Genomic DNA, 20097 nt, shown 5'->3' with positions numbered 1-20097 from the left:
TACAGATGAGCTCCTGAAGCAAATGAGCCCGCTGTTCTGCCTGGTGACAAACACAAAGACACATCAAGCAGCTGATTATTACAGGCGTTAATTTCTCACCTGCTCTGATTTCTTTCTTCCAATAACGACATCAACATCCAAAATATGTTTGCTTAAGAAATAAACTAGTAGACCAAAACCCTTCCTAGAAAATGACGGTTTTTTTACACGAGACATTGTTTCGTCTGAATGTTGCAGTCATTATGGCTTGATTTGCATATTGAGCATCACTAATTTCCTCGCTGTATCTAAATATGGCTGCACGTAACAAACAAGACGACGTCATTGAACGTGACCCCCTCCAGCCCTGCATCAATTGAGTCTCAAAATAATAGACATTATTAATAATAAAATAATTCAAATAATAATAAGACAACTATTAGAAGAAAAACGCCACTCTTAATGATTGGGAAATGAATAATATTAGCCAAACTGTTGAAAATGTCAGCAGATAGGCCTACGAATGAAAGACAACACATGGGCATGAAGACATGTTTGAAACACACAGTTTTTTAGCCATCAGGATTCAGGTGAGTCACACCTGATCACATCATTTTGTACCCTGAAGAGCTTCGTGCAACAGAAACACCTAATGCGAAAACTGAGCAAGTTTGGGCAGTTGAATAAAATATTAATTTCATCGCACGTATAATGCAGAGGTAGAAGGGGTGGATCCCTCCCCACCCTCTCAAACCCCCCCAACCCAAACTTGCAGGGCTCGCGCCGCACTTTCCATTCGCTCTCGAGCTCGGGCAACCATGTGAAGAAGTTCTGCTCTTCCCTCACACCTTCTCATCCTGTGGATGGAATAAGATGCTTTCAAACGACGATGCCTCGTGCCTCTTTAGCAAACTAGTCGTGGAAGGATTTCGTGGATGTGATTTCTAATCGAGGATGTTCGTTTATCCGTTTCACATCCAGATGACCGGTTTTCCGGAGAGTCCAAGGAGAATGTGAGTAACCTACTTCATGGTTCTAATTTTGCAAAAATAGGCCACGTGAAATCTGTAGCTTTAATCTCGTGTAGAATTATTGCATTCTCATAAAAGGAAAAATAATCCTTTTTAAAACCTTTGGCCTGTATTTTCTCGAGTGTCCTTTTGAGAAAAAAAATGTTACTAAATCAGCCAATTCGAAAATGTTTTATTATTTTCTAACATAATGTTTTGCTTATTAAATAATATGCTTATTTTATGTCATTTGTAAAAATATGACCAAAACAAACGCCTTTTTAAAACACGCATGACTAACTGAAAGACTTTATACTTCATTAACACATGCTTCACTGACCTTCAAGTCACTGGCTGTTTAGCAAACGATAACAGATCAATAAGTGTTAATTGCCCTCTGTGTGACGTCACGCCGAACACCGTAAGTGGTTAATTGCTTCAGGGTGGTTAAATTAAGAGCAGCTATAAAATATAACTGATCAAATGTTTTTTTGTTTTAAATTGTTGCTAAATATTTTATTTATTTTAAGAACGTGCTTTCATTCTGAAGCAAATACAGCTAAACCTTTGTTCTACTGTAATTTGCATCCTGGAGAGGAGAAGTGATGCTTAATTTACTTCATTCAGCTATTTTATTTTCTCTCTTTTAGTATTTAGGGAAATCTTTCATAGGGGCGTTTGTATAGTCATTTATATTTTCTAATGGAGTATGAAAAACATTTATATATGTCTGTGTCTGTATGTGTAGTCTAAAATTAACTGAATAAATATGTACAAAAAGAAAAATGTATTTAGAAATATTTACATACAGATATTGCTTTAATTAGTGGTGAAATAATGGTTAGGTAATTTTGTGCATCCTTCCAGCTGAAATATTTTATTTATCATTATTTTTATGCTTGTATTATTTACTATTTGAGGTTGACGAGTGAACTGGAATCAACTGCTGCTTTTAAAACGAATAATATTGAAATGTTTACAGGCCTGTTTACATTGCAATGGATCAGTGAATTGTTTTTGAAATTTAAGAGACATGTATTCTAGTCATAATGATTAATCATAATTCATAATTACAGTGCAGCCATAAAAGCATCCCAAGAATGCCGCACAAGCTCCTTCTGAAAACTTTGTTGAACAAACAAACTAGAAGTTTCACTCTTTTGTCTAAAACTAAACCATTGGAACGGAAAATATGAGGTCTGTAATAGTATCATAAATTAATGGGCAATATTTACCATCTGAGGGTGATTTTCAGGGGCATTTATTACTTTTATGCGTACAAATATTTCTCTACTACTAAAAGGAGTAGTTTAGAATATTATATAAAATATATAAATGGTAGAAAAGCAGAATAATTGACATTTAAATATGTGGGGTCACTTCATGTAGGCTACCTTTTTTTTCACCCCAAGCCCTGGTTAATTTCTAATCCTGGTCTATATTCATAATTGCACTGCAGAAAAGGGACAAGCCGGTGCGCGTCGCCGCGTGCGTCTCCAAATGGACATTTAAATTCGGCGCAACCTCGAGACCTCTGACCTCACGAGGTTTGTGCGCATTTTGGGCACTAGAGATGGAGCCCATTGAGTGCGTCAGTCCTGTCATCCGTGAGCACGTCATCCGTGTGCCATAAGGACGTCATGATGTTACCCCGAGCAAGAGGAGCGAAAATGCCTCCAGATCAATCCAGCGCGCATGTTACGCGAGTGATATTTGAAGCCAAAACCCAAGTACGCATGTGTTTACTCCCCAGCTCCGATGCTGTCTTTATGCCTTGCGTTTTTTGCTGCGTGCCCGTTTATTCTCTTGCCTGGATACGCAGGATTTCATGCGTACCGCACTGTAAATCCAGCCAAGCCGAGCTCCGACTGGAATGAAAGCATCCTTACTGCTATGGATGGATGTAGCAGGCTCGCGTCTTGTAGGTTTACCTAAATCGTTCGAGTCAAGAATTAAGAAGTTCAATACGCGCGGTAGCCAAGTTGGATGGGATCGACCTCATTTACAGGAACTTTCTGTGTAATTTTTTTTTTCTGCGTGCAACCAATTACTCGCATCTGCTGACTTGGAGTAATTGTGGCAAATGGGCTTTATGCACTTGTTGTGGTGTGACACATCACGTTTGGAGGCGTGTTGTTATCTTTGGTTATCTAGCTGTATGAGTGTGCTGGTCGTCATAAAGCTAGATAACCGAAAGTAAGAACCGCTTCTATCAGCATCTCAACGTGGAGCATTAAATGTATGAGTGAAATATAGCTATTAGATGCATTGATGTGCGTGCAAACGCTTCAGGATGGTTTGTTTGTTATATAGGAGTAAAATGAAAGCTTTTGGATGAAAGGCTGAATGCGAAGCGCATAGGAGACAAAGGCGTAAGTTTGTTGTAGTTGTCAGCTCATTGGAACCCACGTGCGTCCGAGTATCGTTGACTCTGGACTTATTCAAGCTCCTCAAATGAAATAATTGGGACATAATGGGTTGGAGGAAGGAACTGGCAAAGAAACTCGTCCTTAATTGATGCGGTCGAGCGCACGTGGGGGAGATGATGTGAACGCCCGTGGACCCCCATTCCCACGCTCGAGGGCAAGTGGGCAATGTCTTGTCTGGGGCAGAATATGACAGACAGCCCTGTGAGGGGGGGCCCAAGTGCGCCCTGCTCATCTGCATCTCTGTGGAGGGTGGAACAGCGGAGATGGAGTGAATGGAGGATGCTGGAGAGCCTGTGTGTGACGGGAATGTGTAACGGGATGCTGTACTTACACATCCACACACGAATCAACGGGCGACTCGTAAACTATCCACGACTAGGCCGACGTAGAGGCCCCAAGAGCTGACAACTGATTTAGAGTCGCTCTCTCACACATCAAGCAGCTGCCTGTACATTAGGAATATTGTAACCATGTTGTTCTTTCTTTCTTTCTTTTTTAAAAATATATTTTCTACCATCGAATCCTTTAATTTTTTTAAATGTAATATTTTAAAAGACATGTTTGCATTTTTTTTTATATATATAAATAAAAGGTTTGAATTACCTCATAGATTTTAAAGTATACTAAATTTAACAAAGTGATGCATATACTTATATTTAATAATATGTTTTTATAAGTAGTAAGAATGAATTACTTTATAGATTTTGGAGAAAATGTATATGAAATGTATTTTAAAATTATGTTTTATAATTAAAAAGAATGAATCACTTCATAATTCATAATTAATGCAGAAAGGGGAATTTCCAGTGCAAACCATCACATTTATTTGGATTTTATTCAAAAGTTATTTTTATTTGTGTTATCGTAGCATTTTCTGTTACATTTCTGGGTGCTGTGTAATGATATTGACATTGTTTGACATTATATCTGTTATTGTAATGTGTATTTTAGCATATGGAATCAGTTTTGATGGTCTGCTTGAACTTGAATTTGACCAAGAAGCACATGCTGACCTCTGAAGTTTGATTCTTTTGGGACAGAGGACATCAGAGGTCAGACGGGTCACCACTTGAGGTCACACTGAGGACTCGAGCTAAAAAACTAAATATAGCTCGGGGGAAAAAATCTAATGTATTTCCAGACTGTTCAAGGTTGTTAAAACCTGTCCAAATATATTCCAAATCATTCATCAGATCACACAGATTGCATTTTATTTTTTAATTGATACCATATTTTATTTATTTATTATTATTCATTGTTTTGGGGTGAGGATGACATAAAATGACTTTTGTTAAATAATATTTCACCGAAAAAAAAAAAAATAATAATAATATAATCACCAAAATTATAGCACTTTCTGTTTCAACTGAATAAAGAAACCATAAATAATTTGTTACTGAAAGAGAGTGAGAGAGATCATAAGAATATCTGCTAATCATCCTGCAGTTATGATGTGCCCGCCTACTTTTGGCAAATCTGTCATGTGTGATGAGCACTTGAGCTGATTGGGGTTTCCATGGAGATGATGAGGCGCTGACTCTATATTTGCTGGAGGTGCCAATGTGTCTATAGCAGAATTAAGTGTAATGAAAATCACCTTGTGTTACTGTGCTTTAGTCAGAGAGATATTTCTATCTTAGATCTTCTGAGGGCAATTTATAATAAGAACATAATCTGTCATCAACAATGAAGGATATTAATACTGATCCATAGCAGTTGTTAATGAAGTTCAGCTGTATTTCACAACTAAAACAAGCTGATTTCATTGAACGAATTAATGAATGGGCTACAAATATACTGAGACTAAATTTCCAAAACTGATATGCTGTGATTGTGTTTCCATCTCTGATTTATAACCAATCTTTGAATATTTTCGACAACAGCTGATGACTTTGTACTCCATAAACACTGAGCCGGCTCATTAATACAACGAGACTGCTAATTTGCTGCGAGACTCTTGGATTTTGATGGAGAGACACGAGGAGCCACTTTTCCTTCAGTTGAGGGCAAACAGACCGATGCATTGATAGCAAGACCAAATAAAACAGAATTAACCGTGGAATTATTGCTAGCATGAAATCTTTAACCGGACTATAAGGACTATAATTAAAAAAAAAAAAAAAAAAAAGATATAAATATATTTCTGTATTCTGACGTAACCAAAATTAATTTGAGAATCAATTATTAAAATAAAGCTTTTTTTTAAATTTGACTTCAGGGAAAGCAATAAAAGCACTGATTTGTGTGATGTTGAAAAGATGTAATCTGAAAATGATATTACATACAGTACGTCCCTTGATTAACTGTCAGCGGTTCATGGACATCTCCAAACACGTCATTGTCCATTGTGGAAGCGATGCCTCCTGTTTGCCACCATCTTATGGCTTTGGCAGTGGAGACTGAGAGGGCAATCCCAAAATGTCTGCTGGCACACACTCACACACCTCACACACACACACACGTCGCACACTTTGCATATGTCACAGCACAATGGCCGCCCGTTACCATGAATACCAATTTTCTAATTAGCACCATTTTCATTGATTTAGCACCCTGAGTTCCAGCGTATGATTGGTGGTAATCGCAATGCCTGGAGATTCTCAGGAGAGCCGCTTTTGATGAACGTTTGGCATCTTGTGTTTTGATTCGACGTCGCATGTACAGTATAAACCTCTCAAAAAGACCAAATGAATGAAGATAGTACTGCTTTTCTACAGCGAAAACAAATGTGTTTTATGACTTCTTTTGCTTACACATTACTTTTATATTTGCATACATATCAGACCAGTGCATACATTTTAAACATTTTATAGTACAGTGATATGAAAGAGAGGAATTTTGATTCCTTTTGGAGTCACATCGGTAGCATGCTTGAAATATGAACAGAAGAAGTACAGATAGATGCAGACATGAGAAACGATGTTAATAATTCATTCAGATTTAAGATATTCATGCAATAACTTGTGCACTTGTGAAACAATTGAACAGATTTTGCTTGTGGCCTCTATTCTTTCTTTTAGACTACAATCAAATACTGTCCATTAAAAGTTATTGCATAAAATTCCATTAAAATTTGCCTGGTACGATGTAAATAAAATGTCGCTCAAACAGAAGGTCATGGGTTCGATTCTCCAAGAATATGAACTGATAAAATGTGTTGTTTAATTCCAATTTAAGTTGCTTTGGATAAAAATGTATGACAAATGTAAATTCATACATTATATGTAAATTAGATATTATATGTACTGTACCTCTGAATACAAAACATTGAGCTCACCATTATATAGGGTCTTGTTGCATGTATAAACCACTTAAATAGTCGTTCATCTATATGAATGAAGACATAGTTCTGCTTTTCACCAAATGTGTTTTACGACTTCTTTAGCTTATATTCACCCTAAATGCATTTTAAATGCATAAATATCAGAAAAGTGCACACATTTCAAACATGTTTAAAATTTCATTGTACAGTGATACCAAAGAGAGGAATTTTGATCACTTTAAGAGTCACATCAATGGCATGCATGAAATATGAACAGAACAGGTTCAGATAGATGAGAAACGCTGTTAATAATTTACACATTTAAGATATTCATGCAATAATAGGTGCCATTGATACTCATGCACTATAAAAACTATTTAAAACATTTCATAGTACATTGATACCAGAGAGGTCTTTTGATCACTTTTAGAGTCACATCATTGATTTGAACAGATTTTAATAGTGGCATTTATTTTTCGTTTAGACTACAATTAAATACTATCCATTAAATGTTATTGCATAAAATGGCATTAAAAGTTGCTTGGTGTGGCGTAAATAAAATGTAGCTCGACCAGTAGGTCATGGGTTTGATTCCCCAGGTATGCATGAACTGAAAAAATGTATTGTTTGAATGCAAAATTTGGTTTGTATAAAAATGTATGTAAAATGCAAATCTAGACATTATATGTACCTCTTAACATGAGACATTCAGCTCACCATTATACAGAGTCTTGTTGCATGTATAAGACCACATGGATGAAGACGTTGTAGTTCTGCTTTTCTATAGCGAAAATGAGTATGTTTTAAGAGTTCTTTAGCTTAAAAAATAAGTTTAAGGGTGTTTTAAATTTTAAGTGCATAAATATCAGAAAAGTTCAAAAATTTTCGAAGTGCACATTTTAAATGTTCAACATTTTATAGTACAGTGATACCAGGCAGGAATTTTGATCACTTTTAGAGTTACATTAGTGGCACATCAGTGTAAATAGATTTTGCTAGTGGCCTTTTTTCTTTCTTTTCAACTATAATCAAATAATGTCCATTAAAAGTGATTTCATAAATTGGCATTAAAAATAGCCTGTATGGTGTAAATAAAAATGTAGCCCAACCTGCGGGTCATGGGTTCGATTCCCCAGGAATACATAAACTGATAGAATGTGTTGTATGAATCCAATTTAAAAATGTATGGCAAGTGAAATCTAGACATTATATGTACCTCTAAACATGAGATACTGAGCTCACCATTATGTAGTAAAGCTAACAGAATAGTACAGTATGTGCCTTTATTGTGGGTGTAATGTGAAATCTCTGTGTTTCCCTGTGTGTGTTAGAGGCAGCTGGAGCTCGGAGTCGCCCGCAGGAGGAAGTGGAGGCAGCGCTGCCTCATGAGGCTGATGTAACACGAGGTGAGTGGAGAGCCTGAAGCCAGAAAAAGGGATGTGAACATCCTCTGCGGACCATTCATAGACACATGCACATCTGAGATTTGTTTTCCCACTGCATACAAATCCAAAAGCACAAAGATATGCATGCAACTGACTAAAAACGTATGGAAAAATAAACATAACAAAATAATATTGGTGCAAAGAGTGGTTGAGTAGGGGTTAAAGGTGGGAGTCACAAGCTCATGGGCTGTTATTATTATTTTAATGATATGGTGCAGTGTTAATGCCAATGATGTGTTCGAAAAAAGACTTTGTTGCACTACAAAAATGACTTAGGTTAGAAGAAATGTTTATTGACCCAGAAGACTCCGCAATCACGGTATGTTTGTGTGTCTGAATCAGGGTGGTTTAGCAAACCAGGCCAAAGGCAACATTAAACATTGACCTATTTCTTCAAATCAAGTCCGTTGAATTGGACTGTTACATTAGACTCCCATTGAAGTTGTCTGTGATAGCAGACACTAATGATGTGATATTTAGATTATAATTACAAAACGGTGGGTCTGCATGAAGCTGAAAGCGTTTTGTGTGTGTGTGTGTGTGTGTGTGTTTGCACAGAAATAGGGTTAATAATAGAATAAAACAGCATGCAAATTTCAATAAGCAACAACAAAACAATCCACAAATAAATATATTCATATTTTTTCTGCAGCTAATTTGTTGATTGTTGCTAAACATGCACCGCTGTGTAAATATTAGCAGTCCAGCTTTCATCAAAATCTTCCTATCCAACCTTAAATGTGTATTTTTGGTGTGTGAGGTGGATTTGCACAGGCTTCTTTTTTTTCATGGTTCCCACCTAGGGAACAAAAGGCATGTGCATAATAAAACCATGCAAATACATGCAAATTGCAAAGCCAAAATAGGGGTATGGACTTGGTGCTTTCCTTTGTGATGCAATCATCCCCCTCACTGTGTACTTAAAGTGCTGGGTTAAGCAGGACACAAAATGCTTTGAATGGACCAAAAAAGAGAACAAAAAAGAAAAACAGGTGTCTTTTCCTGTGCGCTAATGTTTTTACAAAAAAAAATAATAATAAATAAATAAATAAAAATAAATAAATACAGAAAAAGGAAGAAACATTACATTATCCATCTTTGTGGGATAAAATATATTAAAATATATATCAAAAATATTTTGCTAATTCAAAGAAAAAAATACCCACACTACAAGAAAATGTATATATCTATATTAGGGTTGTTATCGATAATAACCCTGATATAAACATATTTTCTTGTACAGCGTGTGTACTGTATGTGCATTTTGTTTTCTTTAAATGTGCATATATTTATAACTATTTTTCTCATAAAGATAGATCATTTATGTATTATAGTTAACTAAAACTGAAAATAAACTATAATAAAAAAACATAATCATTACTTGAAATAAATAAATGTTGACTGAAATAAGATAATATATAAAGAACTTTTTTCAACTAGTTGCCAAGGCAATATGTCTCAATTTAATTTAGTTTAACTTATTGTACTAAAGTGACTAGAACTAAAACTGAAATAAAAGTTAATAAGAACTATAATAGACAAAACACAATAAAATTACTAAACCTTTAACTAAAATAAAAACAATATAAAGAACTTTTTATTTCAGCTAGTTGCCAAGGCAACATTTCTAATTTCTTAATCCTGTTAAACTTGATGTACTAAAATAACTAGAATTAAAACTGAAATAAAAAAATAATAAAAACTACAGTATATAAACAAAAACACAACAAAATTACTAAAACTTTAACTAAAATGAATATAAAAAACAGAAAATAAAAACTGATTCAAAATATTAATAAAAACTATAATAGTATCTCAATGTCATTAAACTAACACTGATTTATATTTGTTTATTTATTTATTTATATTTTAATATATTTGTATGTATTTTATTTTTTAAATAAATATTTTATTTTTAGACCAGAGTTTTGTTTTGAAATAATAGGCACAAAATGCTTCATGTTTAGGCTGCATGTTCTACAGTATAAGTTTATTGGCACGTCTGTTCTTTGGCACATTAAAAGTGGGTTTTCTTACCCCAGACAAGAGGTGCTTCTCTCTCAGACACAATATGGTGAGATGTGCACAGGCCCAGCATGCAGACAGACGCCTCACAAGCTTCTTATAATGCGTGTCGACATTAACATTCTTGCATGTCTAATGCCAGGCTCGCAGCAGACACAGAGTGTCCGGAGAGCGTGTGAATGAGGCCGTTATAGACAGCACCATCTTAATGATTTATTAATCTGCGTGGGCCTCATCTGAAAATTGGAGCCTGGATGCTGAGCAGCTCTGCTGGGCAGATGGGCCGACTGCAGACATTCAGCGCAGTGTGTGTGTGTGTGTGCATGATGCCATGCTGACGGCCATAGAAATACACACTGCAGAGCTGGATGTTATTTCAAAAGGCAACAGACCAGGCTCTGAAATAAATGTGTTTTTTATTTAATTCAGTTCATGTAGTGAACGTTTTCAGCGTTATTTGTTAATCAGTTGACACATTAATGAATTGCAGTGTTGTTTTGAGTAGATTGATAAACTGATATCATGCAATATGCATGAGAAATTAAAGTGGAAGGGAAAAGCTTGGATGAAAGAATTCATACTGTCATACTGACTGTTTTAGATGCATTGAGTTGTAGCCCAACAGATCTCATGTTTTCTTTTGCGCTGTGTTAAATGCATTTTTCACAAAGTTTGAAGGCTGTTTTATACGGTATGTGCAGTGATGATGTGGAGGAGTATGTGAAGCTGGACTTAAATTTACATGCTCTATAATTCCAGGATTACTTTAAATCAATTTTGCACAGGGATTTACATCTGAAATGTGTTGTGTGAAAGTCTGTATCAAAATCATTGATAACACATGGATGCATGAATATATGTACAAGTGTAAGCTAATCGAAACCATTTTGTGTATGTTTTGCTATAGTATAGCTATAACATGTCTTGTTAGATTTGATGATATAAACTTCCACAACAATTTCTGTTGCTGTAATGTATGCTATGGGATCCAGTATTCAAATATACATTTTCAAAAGTATTGGGTCATAAAAAATTAATCAACATTTATTCAACAAGGATGCATTAAAAGAAATTTATAATGCTACACATTTTATATCAAATAAATGCTGTTCTTTAAAAAGTAAAGTATACATTTTAAAATATATTAAAATAGAAAACACTTAAAAAAAACTACAATATTACTATTTTTACTGTGTTTTTTTTTTGTTTGTTTGTTTAATTAAATGCAGTCTTGGTGAGCATAAAATACTTTTTTCAAAAACATTGGCAAACTATTTAATGTATGAGGATGTAGTCAAACTTTTGTTAAATTGATAGATATCTAGTACTTCTTTATATTAGGCTGTTCATATTAGCAAGAAAAATGATGACTATCGAGCATATTAATGCATAGTTATCATTGTGTTGGTAATATATTTGTGTATAATTTGATAAGTAAGGCAATGTGTAAACACACATACAAATGCAAGTTTGACAGGTCAAGCCATTTTCAGCTTTAAACACTCTGCTAAACGTATATTAGATTACTAAGAATCATTTTCACTAGAGTCTCTTATTTAAATGCTAAAATCATTTTGATCACTTTTTTTTTTTCTTTTAAATACATAACTCCGAGTCCCTACTGGTCATTCCTCTCTTAAAGTCTCTCTGCTGAAGTGAGTGGCGATTAAGCAGCGACATTTCAGCCTTAGGAGAGACACTGCTCTCTCTCAGGTCCCATGATGGAGTTCTGTGTTAAGAGTGTCAATGGAGAGAAAAAGTGAAGGAGGGGAGGACAAATTGGAGGGGGCTTACAGTGGCCGAGTCAAAGGGTCCATTGTGCTGGGGCGAGGAGCAGAGTTAATCAGGAGACCCAACAGTAATCAACGGTAGAGTTTGGGTCGGACAACTGCTTGGGTAAACATCCATTGTTCTTGAGCTGAGGTACCAAACAATGCCAGCATTGTCCCCAGGTCTCTCATTAGGGTGTGCTGGGGGTTACGAGCTCTCGGCTCGGGCTGTTAAGAGCTTCGGAAGCGGATGGGAACCAGAGGGGTAAAGTTGAGCAGAGGGGGAGAGTCCCTCCGCCACAAAACCTTTTGGCCATGGGCCGCACAAGCCGCAGGAAAGAGAGAAAGGCCAAGCTTGTCATGACATCTTCACATCAAAATCTCACGGAAGGCTCTTGTTGGAGGGGGGGGGGGGGGTGGGGGGTTCACAACAGGAGAGAATGATGTGAAAATCAATTAGAAATGGAGTTATGGTAATCTGTAACCAATATCAATAAAATCCAGATGGTGTCTACACGAAATACATCCTATTTTGTTTCTGGTGAAAATATGCTTATTAAAGCAATAAACCTTGTGGGTAATAATCATAATAATAAAAAGTTACAAATAATGTAAATTCAATAAATTATAAAATGTATCAATAGTAAAACCATAATAATCTGCTAAAAAAAATTAAAGCTTCAATTTGTGTTTTTTGTTTGTTTGTTTGTTAGAAATGAACAAATGTCATTAATGTAGGCTACACAAAAAAACTGTCTTCCAAGCTGTGTTTTTGCCCCACCCCGATTCATTATGGTAGCCTACAATAATCCTAATAATTTCGAAATGTCAGGGCCGAGAAACAGCCTAGTTCCGTCATTCGTCTGCAAAAATTAATTTGATTTTTAAATGATTTTGGTAAAAAGAAAAAACTATAAAATATCTGCCATCATGCCAACTGCCAACCAATCTGCAAACAGCCGCTGACTGTGACGTGACGTGTGAGTGTTCCTGTGGTTCAGTGGTAGGGCATTGTGTTAGCAGCGCAAAAGGTTGTGGGTTTGATTCCCAGGGAACACATGTTAGGTAAAAAAAAATTAGCCTGGATGCACTGTAAGTCGCTTTGGATAAAAGCATCTGCTAAATGCATAAATGTAAATGTGTGACCCCAGTATCTTGGGAGATGGTTTGCCACGGATCCTAACAGTAGAGAATCTTTGACTAAACATTTCTTACTAGCAATATGTCCCTGCATAATTCTTTAGTAAAAACCTCATTCAAGGCCCAACGTTACAAATGATGAGGATGTTTCTCCCTCCCCTGGCCTGGCATCAACAGGTAGGGTTGCCAACCGTTCAGTATAATAGGAAATAAGGCGTTCTGAATGAAAGCTATACGGAACGCAGTTTGTCCTGTATTCGCAGGCATACGCCGTATGACCACCAGACCATATGAATAACTAATTCTCAATACCATTTTTTTGCGCAAATCATTGTTTCATTTGCGAACACAGCCTTTCAAGGTAGGCTTTAAGACCAAGCAGAATCCTCTTCCGGCTGTAGACCCATTTGTAATGTATATTGTGTCTATGTATTTGAAACATATGAATGGACTGTTAATGGTAGCTGTAAAGTATTTTTGTACAATGAAAGTACAATGTTGTTTTGACCATAATAATGTACCAAATTTAACTCATAGAATTTTACAGTAGTATAGAAAAATACTATACATACATTTATAGGTGAAGTCGAACTCTGTGACGAACTTCCCTGTGCAGAGGATGATGGGGACCCGAAGTGTCCGTTAGTTGTACCCCTTAAAATCCTTCATTCCGAAGGGCCCTTTGAAGTGGCCAGTTTTGAGCAATTCGGTTTGGAAAGACCCTTCAATACGGTGGCCATGATTGTTTTCACTTCGGAGGGTGATATATCAAAGACTATAGAATACCCAAGAAGTGTACAGTTTTGAATTGGGAAAAATGCAATGCTCAATATTGCTGCTCTATTGCACGAAGCCCCGCCTTCAGAGTAAAGAGCCAATCGCTAATTGGTAAAGTCATTGTGTCACTGCAGCTGCCGTTAGAAGTCCCAGTTGCTATAGAAACATTTAGCTTTCTGAGACGTGTGCTTAGGACTGCGCAGGCGGTCTAGCTTAAAAAATAGGCATTTTTTAACGCTTTTTGAGCAAAAGATACAACATTTATGAGACAGTTGTTGTCAGATTTTATTGGTGATTTCAAATATAAATTTTAATCTTAAACTTAGTGAACAGTTTTGGAGAAATTGATGTTCCTGGATTTGCCGGGAAATTACCTACTTCCATCATTTGTCAGTCCGTGGTTAAGTCTGACCATAAAGAAAAAAAAAAACCCTGTAACTATCGGTACACTTGCACCCACACGTTCACGTAATTTCTTAAGCAATGTTTCTCCGCAAGTAACTTGCAGTTTTCTATTTTTTATATATACAAACCGATAGAGGGTAATATGACATTACGTAAATTTACGCGTAAATATAGCATGTTGTGCCGGCACAGATGTAGCCTACATATGGCGGTTATTTTACATCAACATGAAATATATATTTGAATTTCAATTTATTTAACATGCTAGTAAAACTTCTGTAAGACTACAGGGAAAAATAGGCTACTGTTTTCCAACGTTACTGTAAAAACTATAGATAAACTCTTTTTTTTTACCTGCAGCATTTTGAGAGCAGCAAAACAGTTCAACAAAAGTGTTATATCAGATTTTTTCATAACTTTCAAGATACTTCATATTTTTCATATTTCATGTTAGTTATGGAAATATGGAATATAATGCAAATATTCAAGTTAAAGGTCCCCATGACAAAATGATGACAATTAACAAAACAGTAAGTGCTTAAATTACGTGGAAATGTCATAGATAAATTTGGCCTCTTGTTTTCTAGCCTATTTCTTGTCTTTTTTTTAAATGTCATAGAACATTAGTTTTTTACATGGTGTTTTTTAATGTGTGTGTTCTGTGTGTGTGTGTGTGTGTGTGTGTGTGTGTGTGTGTGTGTGTGTGTGTGTGTGTGTGTGTGTGTGTGTGTGAGTGACCTCCTGATTCAGAGAATTATGGATTCATCCTTCTGGATGACAAATCTGTGTTCCAGCTTTGGCACACATATGCAATAGTTCCTATTCTAAGCACTCTAAAGAGAGAGAGAGAGAGAGAGAGAGAGAGAGAGAGGTTCATGTAGCAATCTCTCATGAAGGAAGCATGTTAGTGTATGTAGACAGCGGATGAGTTTGGCGCAAGGATAATTTCCCCCCCAAACCCTTTCATCTTCCTGTTCTCTCCCCCACCTAATTTTACATAATAAGACACGGCAGGCATAAAATCTCTCCATAAGTCATGACATGGCCTCTATATGTGTGTTTAATGAGTATGTATGTGCTGAAAATGGGGGTCTTTTGTTCATTTTAGAATCTGGGAAATTTCTGAGCGCTGTGAACCGTTTATCTACTATTTTGTGTGTGGGAAAATGGACGCTCTTTAGTGCCATTGCTTCAGTCAGTAGTATCTCTGTTATCTCAGAAAGCACATTGGGTCGAAAACTCATGGTTCTGTGGGGGTAATATTCAGCTAGTGTGTGAAATGGGAAAAGAGGAACTAGCATCCGCCTCCCTGAGCCATTAAACCAGGACAGGGCTCGGAGAAAGGGAACTGGGGCTATAGGGGTCTTACAAATTCCTGCATATATACAATGTAAAGGACTACATAAGGCCGTGTCAGGGCCATCAGACTTAAGACATTGCATTTGATTGGATTGTGAAAATTGCCTGTGATATTATTGGATAATTTGATTTACTCCACTTTGGTTAGATCAGCAGAGAAGGTGTCAGAGACAGAAAAAAATATGATGATAACTAAAAATGTTGATGTTAAAATGAAAATATTCTTTATAATAACATGAACTTCTGAATCACTTTAAAAGTCATTTTTTTTAGTTTATGAAAAAAACACCTCTCTTCTTGAGAATAATGTGTGCTTATGTTATGAATAATGTGCAACAAGACCAGAAAAACAATATATATATATATATATATATATATATATATATATATATATATATATATATATATATATATATATATATATATATATATATATTAAAACATAAATATACATTTATTAAAAATATTTGTAAAAAATATATTAGAAATTTAAAACACACACACACACACACACACACACACACACACACACACACATATATATATATATATATATATATAATTTTGATGTCTTTGTTTACATTTCTAATGTATATTTTTTGCAATCATTTTAAGTAAATGTATATTTATTTATGTTTTAATATACTGTATGTATAGTCATATAAATTCATCCAGCTTTATTTGTTAGATATTTGATTTAAAATATTTGCTCGCATTATTCTCTGAGTCTTATGGCAACACTTCCTGTTGTCGTGACCTCACGGCTTGCGCTTGGCATGAGCCGAGAGATAAACCTTATGGACATCACTTTCTCGTCACTTTCTGGTTTGACTGCTGTATGGAGGATTCAGACTTGAGAAAATGACATAACCTAGCAAAGCACAATGTGTTTCGTTGTGTGTGTGAGTGTGTGTGCCGTCGGAGGGAGTGGTGGTGTTACACTACACTAGGGTTGTATGCGATATGCTGGATTAGAGTGGACAAAAGTATGCAAATATTGTTGCTCAGTTCTTACAGGCTTTGTGAGACAGTTTTACAGAGAGTAAAAGAAGACGAGATGCATGTGAGGTTTTGTTGCCATCTGTGATGCTAACCTTGGGAAACTGTACCCTAATTAGCATAAGAATAATTGATACATTAAGTCTTACAATGTCAGGGTTGTGTAGGAGAGAAGTAGACACATACAAAGGATTTAGAAGAATAACAGAGAAATAAAACACACATTGATGTATGATCACTTAAATACATACATCAAAAAGGCTATAAAACAACACACTAACACGTTTTTTAATTTAAAAATAAGATAAATCAAGAATATTTATATATTATTAATACATTTTGTTCATTATCAGGGTCATTATAGTTAACTGAAACTAAAATTAAAACTATTAAAAAACAGTTTTGTTACGTGAAATAAAATAATGTTAACTGAAATAAAATTCAATATAATTTTTAAACCATTTCTCATTTTAATTTAATTTAACTTGATGTACTAAAATAACTAAAACTAAAAAAAAAAAAAAAAAAAAACTAAAAATGACTAAAACACAGCCAAATTTCTAAAAATGTAACTGAAGTTAAAATGAAAATGGAAAATATTAAAATAAAAACTGATTCAAAATATTAATAAAAACTATAATAGTATCACAATGATGCTTAACTAACACTTAATTATTAAGGGTGAATTTATATAATCATTTATTTTACAAATTATATAATCTCAATGCAACTATACAATGAATGTTTTGACTTTTATAAAATTTCCCCATATCTCACTCTTTCTAAATTGACTATTAATAGGAAAAAACATTGCAGATATGTCTCTAAAAACATAACATAAAAACTTTTTTTGTCAAGTTATGAGTCAGACAAGTATGCACTGATCTGAGAAGAATCAAGAGGCCATAAGCACTTCATATTCATAACATTTAAGAGATACTTATGACTCAACTGCATCAAATACATTTGTGTATTTTGCTCTTGCACACACACACACACATCTCACTCACTAAAAGGATGGCAGTGGTTAGCTGTGAAATCACGATGTGTTAACAAGACTGACTCCTTCTGTGAGCACACACACTCTCAGATTCATAACCCTTAAAATAGCATTTGTACCTGTAAAATCTTCTCATGTTGGCTTCGGCTAAGCAATATATTTCTCTGTCACAGTCCGGAGATGCTTCATACACCTGACAGAGCACAGGGTCCACTGAACTGAAAAAGCACAGTACATTGATACATTTATATCCGGACTGTAATTAAAGTAAGAATTAAAAGAGATCGCTTTCCCTCATCATGATCAATGATGGTTTAATTTCACTCAGAAATGAAGATTTCCGCATCTCATTCCCACGTCTAAAGTAATGGGTGAACATAGCAAGTTCACCATAGCCAGAGGCCAAATGGACACAATTTTTCAGAATAGAAAAAAATAAGACCAATGCAAAGGAATGGTACTAGAAAATGAGTTTCTGCTGATCTGCCAAGCTCGTATTTGTCTTCTGTGGAAGTTGATAGCAGTACATCAGGAATTCAGTTTCCTCTTCCAAACTTCCTCCTGAACTAATCACCAGTTGATCATTAATTACATGACACTCAGTGGATTTAACCTCATACAGTCTTTAACTAGAGCCACCTCATGCAGAAAAATGTCAGCAAAAATCAGATGCATGTACTTTGACTCTGAAACTGTTTGTATGTTGTATGTTACTGTACATTTATAGTGCATTATTTTTGTCTTTTTAGGGTCGGCAGACAAATGAAGGATGCTAAAGGAATCATGGGAAGGATATGATCTCGATACTTCAATATCACATCAGTGATGGTGAAAGTAACATCAATCATAGTTCACAGATCATAATACAAAGATGGAGAAGATGGTTCAGTCAAAGGGTAAAATACATGATATAAATAAAATTTCCCTATATACATGTGTATGTCTGTGTGTGTGTGTGTGTGTGTGTGTGTGTGTGTGTGTTATATATATATATATATATATATATATATATATATATATATATATATATATACATATGACTGATCACATGAAAAGTTATATATATATATATTATATACATTATATACATATATAAATATATATATGTATATTAGGGCTGTCAAATGATTAATCACGATTAATCACATCCAAAATAAAAGTTTTGCTTACATAATATATGTGTGTATACTGTGTATATTTATTATGTATATATAAATACACACACATGCATGTATATATTTAAGAAGAATATGTTATGTTTATATATTAAATATATTTATATATAATATAAAATATAAGAATATAAATATATAAATGTATATACATGTAAATATTTTCTAAATATATAATTTATGTGTGTGTATTTATATATACATAATAAATATTCCCTGTACACATACATATATTATGTAAACAAATACTTTTATTTTGGATGTGATTAATCGTGATTAATCATTTGACAGCCCTAATATATATATATAAATTGGATGTTATATATATATATATATATATATATATATATATATATATATATATATATATATATATATATATATACACTGTATATATTCACATGCAATTATTATTATTATTTTTAAATTAAAGGTTTGGAGACATTGGAGAAATGTGTATTATATTTAAAACAATGCATATGGTTATTTTTAAAGTTTTATATATGTATGTATTTTTATGATGACGCATAAAGATTTACACATTTTTAAATAAACACTTACAGTTGATCAAAATATGTTCAAGTTTCTTTTTTATGCCACTTTTCATGTGCGTGTGTGTCAGTCTATCATCTCAACAGCCCAAATGTCACAGATCATAAGAGCATGCAGTTTGCATGAATGAAGGATATTAATATAGCCTTCATACTTCACTACACGATATGTTACAAAACCCAATGAAACTGATAGAAACAAAAGCCTTTAGTTTGGATAATTAGCAGGTAAAATCATGTTTTGCTGCTTTGTATTGCTAATCATATGGAGGTTATTTTAGTGGGAGGGGCATTAGCATTCTAGAGAGTGTTAGATTGGGTGAAAATGTATATATTTATTCCATTTATTCTATTTTGTCAGAAGAGAAAAAAATGTAAACGCATATATCTGCTAAACATTTTTGGGGCTCCGTAAGCTTCAAAAAATAATGTTCAAATTGCGCAGCAAATAAAATAATTGTTTACAATAAACTGAGTGTGTTGTGGTAGACAAGAAGGGGGGGGGGGGATCTACATTCGGATTTAAATATGTTGGAAAACCACTAAAAGCTATTCAATATATTACCATTAAAATGAAAAAGAATTATAAATTATAAATTATAAATTATAGAATTATAAATGATTAGCCAATATCAGCATCACTGAGTTCTAGTGTCTGGTCAGTATGTGTTGTTGTGAGTGGACGCTGGTCCTCATGTTAACAGCCTCCTCTCATCCTCTCAGGAGGCTCTTGTTAGACGAGGTGCCGCTGAAATGAATTAGCTTGATTCACAGT

General features: G+C 34.6%; 1 long non-coding RNA gene across 1 annotated transcript; it reads left to right on the top strand.

Annotated features, from left to right (window-relative positions):
* The first annotated feature begins 613 nt into the window (after positions 1 to 613).
* On the top strand, positions 614 to 18587 carry LOC109097462. The gene is made up of 3 exons (XR_002019128.2): positions 614 to 992; positions 8012 to 8086; positions 18349 to 18587. It is a non-coding gene; the product is annotated as an uncharacterized LOC109097462 (long non-coding RNA).
* Positions 18588 to 20097: the final 1510 nt, after the last annotated feature.

Source organism: Cyprinus carpio, chromosome A10 (assembly GCF_018340385.1).
Source record: "Cyprinus carpio isolate SPL01 chromosome A10, ASM1834038v1, whole genome shotgun sequence".
In the NCBI taxonomy this organism is placed as follows: domain Eukaryota; kingdom Metazoa; phylum Chordata; class Actinopteri; order Cypriniformes; family Cyprinidae; genus Cyprinus; species Cyprinus carpio.
Note: the sequence above shows the minus strand (reverse complement) of the source record. Positions and strands in the feature narration are given on the sequence as shown.